Source organism: Anastrepha obliqua, chromosome 1 (genome assembly GCF_027943255.1).
Source record: "Anastrepha obliqua isolate idAnaObli1 chromosome 1, idAnaObli1_1.0, whole genome shotgun sequence".
Lineage (NCBI taxonomy): Eukaryota > Metazoa > Arthropoda > Insecta > Diptera > Tephritidae > Anastrepha > Anastrepha obliqua.
In genome coordinates this window covers 53,371,836-53,386,359 of record NC_072892.1, presented here as the reverse complement: position 1 = coordinate 53,386,359, position 14,524 = coordinate 53,371,836, and positions in this window count along the sequence as shown.

Genomic DNA, 14,524 nt, shown 5'->3' with positions numbered 1-14,524 from the left:
TTTCTTTTTAAGTTATCTGTTCCATTTTTGTTTTAATTTGCAGATTGATCTTTAAAATTTATTAAAATGGATAACTGGGACACGCAAACAAGAATTTGTATAGTCCGCCGCTATCACGCACTGGAGTCCGTAGTTTTGGTACAGAGAGAGTACAGGCGGATGTTTGGCGGCGATCCCCCGAGCAGATGGACCATAATGAGACTGGTGAATAATTTTGCTGAGCAAGGAACAGTCGCAAGAAGGCCTTATCATCGAAACCCACCAGTTCGGACGGAGGAAACGATCGCTGCTGTAGCTGCAGCTATACAAAGCAATCCAAGGGTTTCAACAAGAAGCTTATCTGCTCAACTTGGTGTCAGCCGACAGTCTTTGCAAACAATAATGCACAAAGATTTAGACTTATTTCCCTACAAAATTCAAATGGTTAACAAACTGAATGCAGCAGACTTGCCGATTCGCTTGGAATTTTGCCAGAAGATCCTGCAAATGGTGGAAGAAGACCAAAACATGTTAAACTGCCTTTTCATGTCTGATGAGGCCCATTTCGATTTAAACGGCAATGTGAACAAACAAAATTGTCGAATATGGAGTACTTCTAACCCACAGATACTCCACGAGACGGAATTGCATCCTCTTCGCGTGACAGTGTGGTGTGCGGTTTCTTCACGCTGTATTGTCGGGCCTTATTTTTTTGAAGAAAATGGTCACACCGTTACAGTTACTGGAGACCGTTATTTGAAAATGCTGAAAGAATTTTTCTATCCAGAACTACGCCGTCTCACACAGCCCAGACTGTTATGACAGAGTTGCGACGAAAATTTCCCAATAAACTGATTTCAAGAAACTCCGAATTTCGTTGGCCCCCCAGGTCGCCTGACCTCATTGCACCTGACTTTTTCTTGTGGGGTTTATGTAAACAAGAAGTTTATAAAGCAAAGCCAACAAATTTGGATGAACTAAAACAATCCATTCGGGCAACAATTGCGGCTATTCCTGTCGCAACTCTCAAAGCAGCAATGAACAACTTTTTACTAAGATGCCGAACTTGTGTCAACGAGTATGGGGGGCATTTAAATTCAATTATTTTTAAAACTAGTTACGCTACATTTAATAAAATTTAATGACCTTCAACTTGAAAAAAAAATAAATGAATTCCATACACTAAAAAAAAAGTTATTTGAGTTTCTTAATGTAGCAAAATTCATCAGGCACCCTGTATAACAAAAATATTTTTGTAAGATTTTAAGATAAAATATTCATTTAAACAAGTTTTGTTTCCTAAAGATTTTTCGTTCTGCTAACTAAAGTATGGCAAACATGTTTACGGATGGCTCGGAGTGAGACGAAAGGGCTGGTGGGGGAGTATTCTGCGATAAGTTCCTCATCAAGCTCAAATTTAGACTACCACTGTAGTGTTGCTTACTTCTGTAATTACTGTAAAGGACGTAAATATGTACTCCGACAGCCAAGCGGCAATTAGGGTATTGGGCTCACTGTTTGTGTGCTCGAAATTAGTCGGGGAATGCCTAACGTCTCTCTCGATTGCAACCGAATACTTCGATATTAATCTCAATTGGGTTCCTGGTGACAGGGTCAAAAAAGGAAACTGATGAGCAGCTGAGTTGGTGACCCTGGAGACGATTTCATCGCGAAACAAGAGAATTGGGGTTTACTCCTGGAAAGATGGACCTCGCGTCAACTCAGCGAGCACTGGGCTAATTCGCAAACATGCAAAGTCGCGAGCTCCTTCTGGCCACAGGTAGGTTGTGAGCGCTTGAGGGAACTTCTAAAGTAAACAAACCGCAGCTCTCGAATTGGGAATGTATTCTTATCGGACATTGTCCATTAGGTGTACATACCTATGAGACTTCGTATTGCTTTAAGTCCTTCCTGCAGGAGCTGTCTCGAAGATGAGCTGGAATCATCTCAGCAGCCTTTTCTCAGCTTCCCTGCTCTCGTCGGCAAAAACTTAAACATCTGGACTCCACCTGTAGATAGTGCGAGGTTAATTATCAGATATGTGGTGAAATTCATCAGCAGCTTTAAGTGGTTATACGAAGGTAATTAGCTACTGTTGGTCGTCAACCTCTAATCCAAAGCTCTTTTTCCTTTTCCCACCTGTTTGATATATCAACGAATAAATTTTCATTATTTATTCAAGTGGGCCCCTCGCAAGGGCAGCCGTTTATCCTAATCTAACCTATTTAAGTACTAGCCATGCTTCGATCGGTTTGCAAAGTGACGTAATATACGAGTACGGATGGCAACGCTTCACTGAAACAATAATCTGCATTGATTTTTCACTACTTCGCTGTGCGTATTTGAATATATCTCGATAAATTAATGGAATCCTGTCAAAATTGTTTAACAAAAAAATGATATATTTTTCAGAAACATATTTTTTTTAAATTAAAAAAAAATATATATATATAAAAATGTTAAAAATATGTACTTAAGGTTTTTCACTACAAAAAACTCGATACCAAAATTTGCAACATTGAATAAATCTGAAAATTATTAAATTTGCAGAAAAATTTACGACAATGTCCAAAATACTTGGAACACTTCACATGAAATCGCGCATTTACAATCTTATTCAATTGGGACGAAAAAACTTTCGGTCGATGCTCGCAATTAACTTTAAAGGAGGTTCTTGCTTGACTATAAATGATTAAGAGCCGCTAGGCGGCGCTGGAGTAAAGATAATCAAAAATATCGTATTTACTGACCGATTTAGTTTATAATCGCAATATATTTCACCAAACTAAAACTAACTAGTTTCGGAGAAAATTAACCCTCGAGAGTAGAATCTCTCTCTCTTGGGAGTCAGGAGGACCTTATCGAGACTACAACGCACTACTTCATGTTTTCATCCAAGGAGATGCCTTGAAGGACATCTGCAGGCTGATACACAATGGTAATTAGTACGGCCCCTGGCCGGCCCCTGTCATGCCCGACCGACTGTCGCATATCCTCCTGTCCTTAAGCAGAAAGGACTGTAGGCAGCTGGTTGGACTGATGACGGGCCACTTTCTATGAGCGAAGCACATGAAAAAGGCATCTCTCACAGTGCACTCTGCCCAGCATTTGGAGGGGAGGATGAGACGGCGGACCACTTTCTGTGCGTCTGCCCGGCATTCGCTCGAATCTGTCTTGAGGTCTTTGGCACTAATATGTTAACAAGCGACAACCTAGGCTCCTTAGCACCACAAGATCTACTCAGACTTTTTAAGAAATCAGGTAGATTTAAAGAAAATTAGAAAGGGAACCCGATTGCAGTACTCAATATTGTCTGAGTGCTGGACTTGCGGTCTGTCCTGACACAAAAAAAAAGAACCCTCTGTTGCTAAGTGTTGAGTTTATATTCAGGGGGTAGCATTACTATGCTTCTAACTTTTTACCTACATTTAATACTAACTACACAAAAGTCTTTCATACTCAACTCTGTCGGGGCTACAATTTTGTAATTTAGTAATTTATTTCTAAACTCTCAGCGAGTTAAAGACTTCAGCTTTAGTGAGAAGCTTTAAGCAAATTATGCACTGAATTATTTTGCACTAGCGCCAGCATACTTGACAAGGACGAAGCTGATAAGCAGGTTATTTAGAGCAAGTTTAGAGGAGAAGCGCAGCCATATTTGCATACCTGTACATATAGAGGGCACACACCCTGCAGGTAAAAACTGAATAGTGATACAAGTACCGACATAATTTTGATATGAAGAGTGTGACAGTGCCAAAGCCGAGAGATAAACGCAAGCAATCTGGCAATTGTCAAATTTCTTCTATAAAGAATTTTTTTCTTCTAAGAAGATAATTTCTATTCACTCGAAAATGCATTACAGAACTAACCGGATTAGATATTTTCATGTGATGTCTCACGATACATCGCTTCCAAAAGGGTAGTTTCTGTTACACTAAAAAAATTATTAAAAATTTAGCCTGAGACGAGCGGGACCATAATTTTGTACTTCAAAGTCATTATTTCTCCAATTTAGCACTGGTTAAAAACTATCAAGAAAGTAAACTAGATCTCACCTCTCGAATTGCGTACTTGTTCCGAATATTTGAACTATCAAAGTATCAGGCTGCAAGCGGCGGAACAATTGAAACTTCCAAGAATCCGTCTTGTAAAAATAACCAGTTCCTTACAAGGGCAAGTCATGTAACTCTACCTAATTGTGATTCCAAATCCGGTAAATGGCAGCCAGTTCTATACTAGGGGTTTTCCTAGCAGGCAAACGATTTACCACCACATACTCGTACATATTTTGAAAAATATGTGCGTCTAGGCATTGTCACAGACGCTTGCAATGTTGCAAGTTGGTGATGCGTGAATTCCCGTCTATGCGTCAGAGCGCATTCTACTTGTTGTTTACTAGCCGTGGAGCTGGTGCAGGTAGCGACACAAGGCAAACATAATGGAAATGAGTAACAACGAAACTAATGAGCACGCGCACGCATACAGACAGCTATGGATTATTTATGTAAAGTGGTAAGCTTTATTTGATGCGTATGTGCCCAGCAAGCAAATCCGTGTGTGCCAGCTTGATAAGTTTCAAGCACACATTCTACAATTCAGTGATTCCATGTCAAGTGATTTAAGTATTTGGGGCATTCAAGACAGATTTCATGAAAATTTTTTCATCTGTGGGCTTATATATCATAAGCAGTAAACTGAAGAAATTAATAAATTTTAGATTCATTCAAGGTTGAAAATTTGGAATTAATTTTTTCAAGTGAAATATCTTCATTTACTTTTTAACACTTAATATTTTCTCTTCTTATTTTTTAATATAAAACCATGATTCAATTATTACCTTTAGTATGCTGGCTGATCGGCTGGCGGGCGCCGTAGCCGAATGGGTTGGTGCGCGATTACCATTCGGAATTCACAGAGAGAACGTAGGTTCGAACATCTTTCCAATAGCGGTCGCCCCTCGGCAGGCAATGGCAAACCTCCAAGTGTATTTCTGTTATGAAAAAGCTCCTCGTAAAAATATCTACCGTTCCATTTGTGGAACAACATCAAAACGCACACCACAAATAGGATGAGGAGCTCGGCCAAACACCCAGAAAAAGGTGTACGCGCCAATTATACATATATATATGTATATATATATAGGGTGGTTAAATTTCTAGGGCCGATGTTGAATGTGAACCACACCTAAACGTCAACGACACCGTTGGACTTCTTTCTTTGGGGTTATTTGAAAGAAAAGCAGTACGTCGACGGGAGGTTAAACATTTTCAACAACAAAAGCCTCTCAAAATTAATATGTATATAAAGGTTGGCAAAAAAGTCTTGCGGTATTTTCGCAAGCTTGTCTTTGCAAGCGCGTAGTTCTAGTTGTATTCGTCGCATCGGTTCACGCGAGAGCTTTTTGGAAAGCTCTTTTCACGTGCTAACACGTGTTTGATTAATGGTTGTTTGCTTTTAGTCGTTCGTGAGTTATAGCGTCGCAAACATGGAGCAAAATAAAGAGAAAATACGGCATATTTTACAGTACTTCTACGATAAAGGCAAAAATGCATCTCATGCTGTCAATAAAATTTGTGCAGTTTATGGACCCGATACCGTTTCCATTTCCACTGCACAACGATGGTTTCAACGTTTTCGTTCTGGTGCAGAGGTGATCGAAGATGCGCCACGGTCCGGAAGGCCTGTCGTCAAAAATTGCGATAAAATCGCTGAATTGACCGAAAGAGACCGGCATAGTAGCAGCCGTAGCATCGGCCAAGAGCTGGGCATGAGTCATCAAACCGTTATAAACCATTTGAAGAAGCTTGGATTCAAAAAGAAGATCGATGTATGGGTGCCACACGACTTGTCGCAAAACGACATTTTTGCCCGTATGGATGCATGCGAATCCCTTCTGAATCGCAACAAAGTCGACCCGTTTTTGAAGCGGATGGTGACTGGCGATGAAAAGTGGGTCACTTACGACAACGTGAAGCGCAAACCTTCGTGGTCGAAAAGCGATGAAGCTGCCCAGACGGTGACCAAGCCTGGATTGACGGCCAGGAAGGTTCTTCTGTGTTTGTGGGATTGGCAGAGAATCATCCACTATGAGCTGCTCCCCTATGGCCAAACGCTCAATTCGGACCTGTACTGCCAACAACTGGACCGCTTGAATGCAGCACTCATGCAGAAGAGGCCATCTTTGATCAACAGAGGCCGAATTGTCTTCCATCAGGACAACGCCAGGCCACACACATCTTTGGTGACGCGCCAGAAGATCCGGGAGCTCGGATGGGAGGTTCTTGTGCATCCACCGTATAGTCCGGATCTCGCACCAAGTGATTACCACCTATTTCTGTCCATGGCGAACGAGCTTGGTAGTCGGGAGTTGTCCACAAGAGAGTCCTGTGAAAATTGGCTCTCCCAGTTTTTTGACAATAGGGAAGCGAGCTTCTATAAGAGGGACATTCCGAAGTTGGCATCTCGTTGGGGACTCGTCATCGAACAAAACGGCGCATATTTGACTTAAATCGCATTATTATAACCAATTTTATGAACAATTGAAAATTCAATAAAATACCGCAAGCCTTTTTTGACAACCAGAACGTCGAAAAATCCAGAAGCGGATTAACATAATAAATTTTCGAGCCAATCGATCACAAGTTGATCAAGCTACGAGCGCAAGCGACTTGAAAACATATTTGACACTTGTGAAGTAGGCAGCTGCAGTGTACAAACAGCCAAACAGTGGATTAGATTATCAAATCAAATAAAGACTATGTTACGAACAGTCTGGCAGCACGGTCAGGATAGATCCCACTGTGGCTCAAAAGCAACATTGAATACGTGTCGATCGGTGATTGGTCGATGAAAAAAAAGAAGAAAACGGGAGAAAGAAAGAAAATCGAAAGGTGGAGGAAAAAGCACAGTACGTGAACAGTAACCAAGGCAGAAATAGCTACCAAATTTTTAATTCTCTTTGTACACATCATTTAAATAAAGTTTTGATTTGTTAATAAAGTAATAGAATTGCAAAAATTTTGCCAACAGACTAACTGTCAAAATATTTTTTTTATTTAGTTTCAATTTCATTGAATATTATTTATAGTAATATTAGCAGAAAATGCATTGAATTTAAGAATTATGCTACGTAATAAAGTAAAGATTGGCACGCAAAACACGTTTTAAGCAATCAATTACAAAATTGTTTTGAGTTGAAATTAAATTTAAAAAAGTAAAGACAGGAAGCATAGAATGCCTTCTGTATCTATCCTTTTGAGTTACCTCTAGTGAAGTTGATTTTTTCCTGTTCAGTTAATAATCAGTATTTCGCTTTTCGCCTGTTGCAGCTTTTGCTTTTCCTGTTGCTATGCCTGCATATTATCCTCTATGAGGTGAGCGCTGTAATGGGTACCTCATTAAGGCCGGCCATTTTAAATTTGAAAATGCAGTGTTCCATTGAAAATTTATTTATATATTTTGTTTTTTGCAAGGGTAGTAGTCATGGGTATTTTTTATGGAATTATAATGCAGTGAAATTTCTCATAGCTGGAGGTTCACCGTTGCAGTGTTTTTGTTCGGTTAAGGCAGATGCGTTTGCAACACATTTGTAGCAGTTCAATGCTAGCTTTCAAAATGGCACCTCATATTTTTGAAGTGTTAAAGAACAAAGTTCTTTGCTCCTTTTTTTAAATTTTGTGCGTCAATGAGGAACTTTTTGATCAAAATAGTTTCAACCATAGTGTTCGTATCCAAATATTACAGTGTTCGGTTATTACATAACATCATCCTAGTTTGTAAAGAAAATTTAATGAAAAATCCGCAATCTTTCCAGTCATTAAAGTTATCAGGTTATAAAGACAATTCTTCAATAGCGGAATTCCGCCGCATCTTCATGACAGTCTTTTTTCCTATTGACGAAAATTATCATTTTTACTATTCATGGAATTTGATTGAATCATTCTAGAGTTATTTTCATATACCATTTCCATTCCCAATTTCATATCTATTTGTACAACAGTTTGAAAACGCACATCAACAGTAGGAAAAGGAGCTCGGTCAAATACGCAATAAAGGGCCGCAACTACATTGTGATTCGCCATCCATAAACACCCATTTTGAATGACTCGCTGGAGTACTTCAGTCGGTATCTCGTGATTTTTTCTGTTTTTTTTTATTTCCCTTTTTAAATTACAATCTGTTAAATATAAACAATAAGTAATTATTTTTAAAGTAGTATTGGAATTCTCTGTTCTCTAACCAATGCTAGATAAACATTCAATTTTGCTTCAGATTATGCTACATTATATAATATTATTTTCTAAGTGTTATAATTATTATTATTTTTATTATTCATTTTTTTTCTTTATTGTTTTGTTAAATTTTGAGTTCTGTTGGAGTTAATCGTTTTAATCTTCGTTTTCCCGCTTTCTCCGATTGTGGTAGTTTGCGCATTTGTTCATTTTGATGATTTCTTAGTCGTTGTATATGCTTGATGCTGTATTTTCTAATTGTGTCATCTATTGTGTCGATTTGAGGTCGCTGTGGATCACGTCGTTTGGTATATACCAGCCTGCTTTTGTCATTGTTCGAAGTATTTTAGATTGTTTCCTTTGAATTATTTTGATATTGGATTTTTTTGCTGTGCCCCAGATTTCTATCCCATATTTCCAAATGGGTGAGATTATAGATTTATATACCACTACTTTGTTGTTAAGGCTTAGTTTTGAATTTCTAGCCAACAGCCAGTATAGTTGTCTGAACTTATTTTTGTTTTCATTTCGCTTGTTTTCTATATGTCGTTTCCAATTTAGTTTTTCATCTATAGTTATGCCAAAGTACTTTGCGCTAGGGTAGGTTTTTATTTCATTGCTTTTTATTGTTTGTGTTTGTGTTTCTTAGGCTTTCTTTTTGTATTCTCGTGAATAGTTTTAGTAATGTTGGCTTTCCATGCCTCAAAAGAAGCTTTTTTATCTACAAAACACTTCGACTTTACATTCTCCCACAAATAAAACTCTAAAGGTGTGATATCACCCGATCTTGGTGGTCAATCCACGGGTCCGAGACGGGTAGTAAGATGCTCACCGAAACAATGACGCAGTAAATTCATTGTTTCGCGGACTTTACGGCAAGTAGCGCACTCTTGTTGGAACTAAATGTTGTAGAGATCGCGTGCTTTAATTTTCGGTATCAAAAAGTCGTTTATCATGGCGCAATATTGTTCGTCATCCATTGTTACATTGGCGCCAGTCTTGCCTTTGAAGAAATATGGACCGCTGATTCCTCCAGTCCATAGGCCGCACCAAACGGTTGTTTTAAATGGACTGTTGGCTTGATAATTAATAAGTTGGCTTGAGCGCACTTTGAATACTTTTTACAGAGCGTCGATTTTCGTAATACAATTTTAAGATTTGTAAACGTTTTTGAGGCGTAAGTATTTCCATGATGAACTGCCAATGAATACTGAAAAAAATTATGTACTTAATTTGGCAGTAGCCACGTGTGATCTGTCAAAAAATCCCTATTGAAAAAGTACCTCCAATTTGATCACCGTCTATATTGCCATGTACATTTCGCGTGACCTTGGTGATCAAAGCGCATCTTATGAAAAGCGAGATAAATCTACAAATTTCATCTAGATGCATTTTTCGAGTTTAATTTCAGCTACTTGAGATAAGCAGCTTCTATTATCTTTCAGTAATGCACGACATTGAAGGTATTCGCATTGTAATCCGGAGTTTCGCAGATGAATGTTCTAAACTTTGCATTAGCGAAATAAGCGCGCTGCATCGGAAGTCGGAATGGATGCAAATGACTTTGGCAGATCATTCTTAGCTTCTCATTTCTCCCAACTACGATAATATTTTTTGTTAGTATTGAAAGTAAGCCCGAAATATGAATCATCAAAGCAGTTAAATTTCTTTGAAAAATCACAATTAAATTTTTATTAATCTCAAATGAATTTCCCTGGCGGCAAACTTCATGTGAACTCTATTTTAAAGGCTGACTTTTTTAAAATTTTACGTAAACTACTTGAGCAAAGGTTAAAGGAGATTGGCCGCTGGAGACAATCTCTCAAGGAACACGAGAGCATTTTCAGGCAAGTAAAATCGTATTTCTATGAATTTCGTACAGATCTCTCTATCCGCAAACTGGAGTTTGATGGTTGTGCTAGGACAATCAAACCAAGTAGGCAGTATTAGAACGAGGAGAAAATATGTACCAATAATGTTGGTACCTCTGCCTTCACTGACGGTTGCAAGAAGGAAGGCGTTTTCTCTAATTCAGCCAATTTATCTATTTCCATTGAACTGCCGAACACTGCGAGTGTTTTTCAGCTCAAGTCTTTGCGATTCTGCAGAATGCTTAGTGAATGCGAGAACGAGGAAGATATTAGCTCCTAGCTGTGTTGGGACCTTTCAGATAAGAAGACTGTTCAGCACCTTCTGTGTAAATGTTTCGTTTCTTCGAGAGCCTGCGGCAGTGCTCCTACCTAAGTGCCATCACTCTTCTCCTTTACATAAACAGCTCTGATTGGCTGTTAATATCTGCCCGTTGGAAGTCTGAAAATGGATGTCTCAAAACTTGGGTAGTGCAAGACTGGTACTTCGACCATTTCACCTATCAATATATTTCCGCGGTTACTGAGAATGGCGGCTAGTCGGGGTGGAAGCATTCTGGTGAACACTCGTGATTCCGATTATTGTTGTGAACTGAACTGGACGAACGCGGACAAATCTCTCATACATTTCGATTGATTTCGCCGATTCAAATGTACTGATTATTCCAACCACTTTATGACAAAGATATTCATAGTTATGGCTGAAGAGAACAACGCAATTTTCGAAACATGTCGTCAAAACCGCGGCCGCTTTGGGGATAGATTTTCAAAATTCCACCTTGTGTCACTTCGACGTTACCCTCTAAGACTAGACCTCAATGTTCCCACATCAGAGCTGTCGAACAACTATTTAGTAAAACCGATAAGCAATAGCCGCACCACCTTGAGTGAAAACCATGAAGTAACCTTAATTTGGGTCCCGGGACATCGGAACATAGAAGGTAACGAAAAAGCAGATGAACTGGCAAGAGGGGGATCTGCCATGAATAGCGTTCTTGCAGTACCGGTATTCACACCATTAGATTGCAGTTTCCCTAAAATACCTTCAAATCGCAGATTGTAGATGGAGAGACCAGACGAAATGCAAAATCAGCAGGACGTTATGGCCCACCTACAACCTCAAGCTATCGTCGACATTGATAAACATGAAACGAAGGGACGCCTGTAGACTAACGCCAGTCATAACTGGCTTCTGGTCTATCGGAGAACAAGCCGCCAAAATGGGCATCTCTCACAACACATACTGTCAATCTTCCATTTCCTCTGTGAATGCCCTGAATGCTATGGAAGGACGGAATGTTAACCCTGGGCAAACCGCTGTTCGAGAGTCTCGAAAACTGTCTGGCTTAGACGTCAACAACCTAATAAGGTTCCTAAACCGCACAGACTGGATATAGTCATGCTGTAAATAACTGTTAAACAAGTTTATAACGAGGATGTGGCAACAAAATGATGCGGAAGCGCTAGTTGGATTCTGGATGAATCACCACTCCAACCAACCAACCAAAACCGATAAAAAAATTCTGCTGAACTCTAAATAGACGGTCTTAATGAGACATCCGATACAAGCAAACGGAAGTGTGTCATGTGTGCTATATGTGCCATGTTGTATTAGTATGCGTTAGCATGTTGAGTGAACAACTTAGACGTCGGCTGTTGTGGCTGCCGGCAATGGAATTGGTGACACTCTGATATTGTTTGCAATACGGACGCACGCAAGCAAACGAGCGTACAGATAAACGCGCACGCAAAAAACAACAAAAAGGGGAATACGAGACTCAAACGTTTATACGTATTTATCCAAACATTGTCACGAAAGAGTGCAAATAAAACATGGATATTTACACTTGTACATGTGTAACTACCACAGGTGTATATGTAGGTAAAGGTGTATATGCGGATACATAACATACTTACCATATATGCGCACATCGTACAGTGCTTTGGCTAACCGTTGCACAAAAATGTAATAAATTACGAGACATGCATTTAGGTTAGCTTTAAGATGGTCGTACATAAGCAGGTGTGTGAGCATTTCCTGGAAAGTGTCAACAAAGAGCAAAAATAATGCTTTATCTGAGCAAAATTTATTGGTGCCAATAGCTGCATACTCGTGTTTCATTTTTCATATACCAAAATATTGAACTATATGAGGTGAAGTCCAAAATAAATAAGACTGACCTAAAATAGAAACAACAGGAGTTTTGTTCTGATAACTTCGAGTTTATTTATTCAAATCTTTCGAAAGAGTGTTTCATTGTCAGTGTCATTGACCAGAATGTCCTTCAGGATGTCTGTACAAGACTTTTGGATGGCCTCTACGGCCGTTTTCCTTTCATGACCAAATGCAATTTTCCGAATAGGTGGAAGTCACAGGGAGCCATATCAGATGAGTACGGTGAGTGATTGATGGTTAAAATGTGATTTCTAGTCAAAAAATCTGTCCCAAGAATGGATCGATGAGATGGTGCATAATCATGTGATAAACGCCAGCTTCCTGCTTCGCGGTACTCAGGGCGAATTCGGCAACAAATGCTTCAAAACGCGAAGATAGAAATTTGCATTGACGGTTTGGCCCGTTGGCATGAACTCCTTGTCCACAACTGTCACTTGGAATCGTAAAAACAAATGAGCATCGTATTGATTTTTGACTTCTCCAAAAGCGATTTTTTTGGGTGGGTGCTCTTTTGGGGCCTTCAATTCGGCACTTTGACACTTAGTTTCAAGGTTCATGTAGAAACACCACGTTTCATCAGGAGTTACAATGTTGTAAAGGACGTTCTCGTATTCTCTAGCCTTTTTAATGAGGTCTTTCGAATGTTGAGCTTTGAGCAATTTTTGGTTCTCAGTTAATTTGTGCGGAACGAAACTTGCGCAGACCTTTTGTAAGCCCAAGTGATCAGTTCAAACTCGATAAATCGATGTTTTTGAGATATTCAACTCCGATTCCGTGAATTTTAAAAATAATTTCGGTTCATTTTTATTAAATTTACGAACAATTTCGATGGAGTTTTGGGTGATTACTTATTTTGGGCGGCCCGTAAGTCCATTGTCATTTAAGTCCACACAACCATCTCTGAAACGTGTAAACCACTCATGAACTCTGGCACGAGATAGACAATCACAGCCATAACCTTTTTCATCAATTCAAATGTTTCGGTAAACGTTCTCCCGGATTTAAAACAAAATTTGATATTCGCTCTTTGTTCGAAACTCATTTTTGTACCGATGACACAAACATACTGACACTTTAAACGCAATCATTTCGCTTCCACTGAACCGAGTGTCACCACGCTTTAATTGGAAGTCAGTTGGGGATGTAACTTCCAACGCACTAACTCATTAAAAAGAGGGTGCCATTAAAAACACTTTTATGACGCCAGTCATGGACTCCACCTTGTATTTAAGGTTGGGGAAAAAGTTCTTTGCGTTTTTACCGAAGACTTTTAATAAACCAAAGAACAATAATTATATCAATAAGCTATTCAATTATATATTCGTCGTTGCTGTTTACAACCTCTTCCCCCCTCTCGACCAATTTTTTGATGGCGTTTCGCTAAAAATCGGCTGGTCTGGTGTCAAAGAAGTTGTTGCCCAATTTTTAAAGACCTCTTTGTTATCGAAGGTAACTCCCTTCATATGGTTTGACAGGGAGCGAAAAAGATGGTAATCGGTCAGTGCAAGTTCCGGAGAATACGGCGGATGCTGACGGACTTCCCATTCGAGGTCTTGGTGTTTTGACCATGTCGATCAGGGGTCGAATGAACAACCACACGAAAGAAAATTACGAAAAAGTTCAAACGTATAAGCTAAATCGCAGTCAAGCCAACGAATGCAAACGGATCATAACTAATTTTCAATTCACAATAGTTTTCAAGCTCCACAATACTTTGGATCATATTTTTAGGTCACAATGGCGTGGAACTGTCAAAACTGTTGTCAAATTGAATAAACACAACCAAAATGTGACCATGTATCCGCCTTTTTTTTATATGTGAATATGAAAAAATAGTGCGGAGGCAGCTAAGAGAAAAGAGCAATCCTTTGGCACTCTCAAACACAGCGTAAATGTGTAAATGGTGAGACATTTAGGTCATTTACAAACTTTCCCTTGCAGATTTCCGAAAGGGCCAACAATAAGACACCAAATGTGATATTCTTTATTGAATTTCTCTCGAAATTAAAAATATGTCCACACATGCATGTACATCCTCGTAAATAGTTTTCAAAATATTTTTTAAGTGAAATGCAAAGCTTTTTTTAAATCTATATTTTATTCAATTTTCATCACATACAAATGTTTCGTCATTCATAAATACTTAAATAAACACTAAAGAGTACAAAAGTAAATAAACTAAAATCGAATACAAATTATAAAATCGAAAATTATCCACTAAACACTAAAATTAAAAATTGCAGGTACTTATTCCCCTAAGTTGTGGC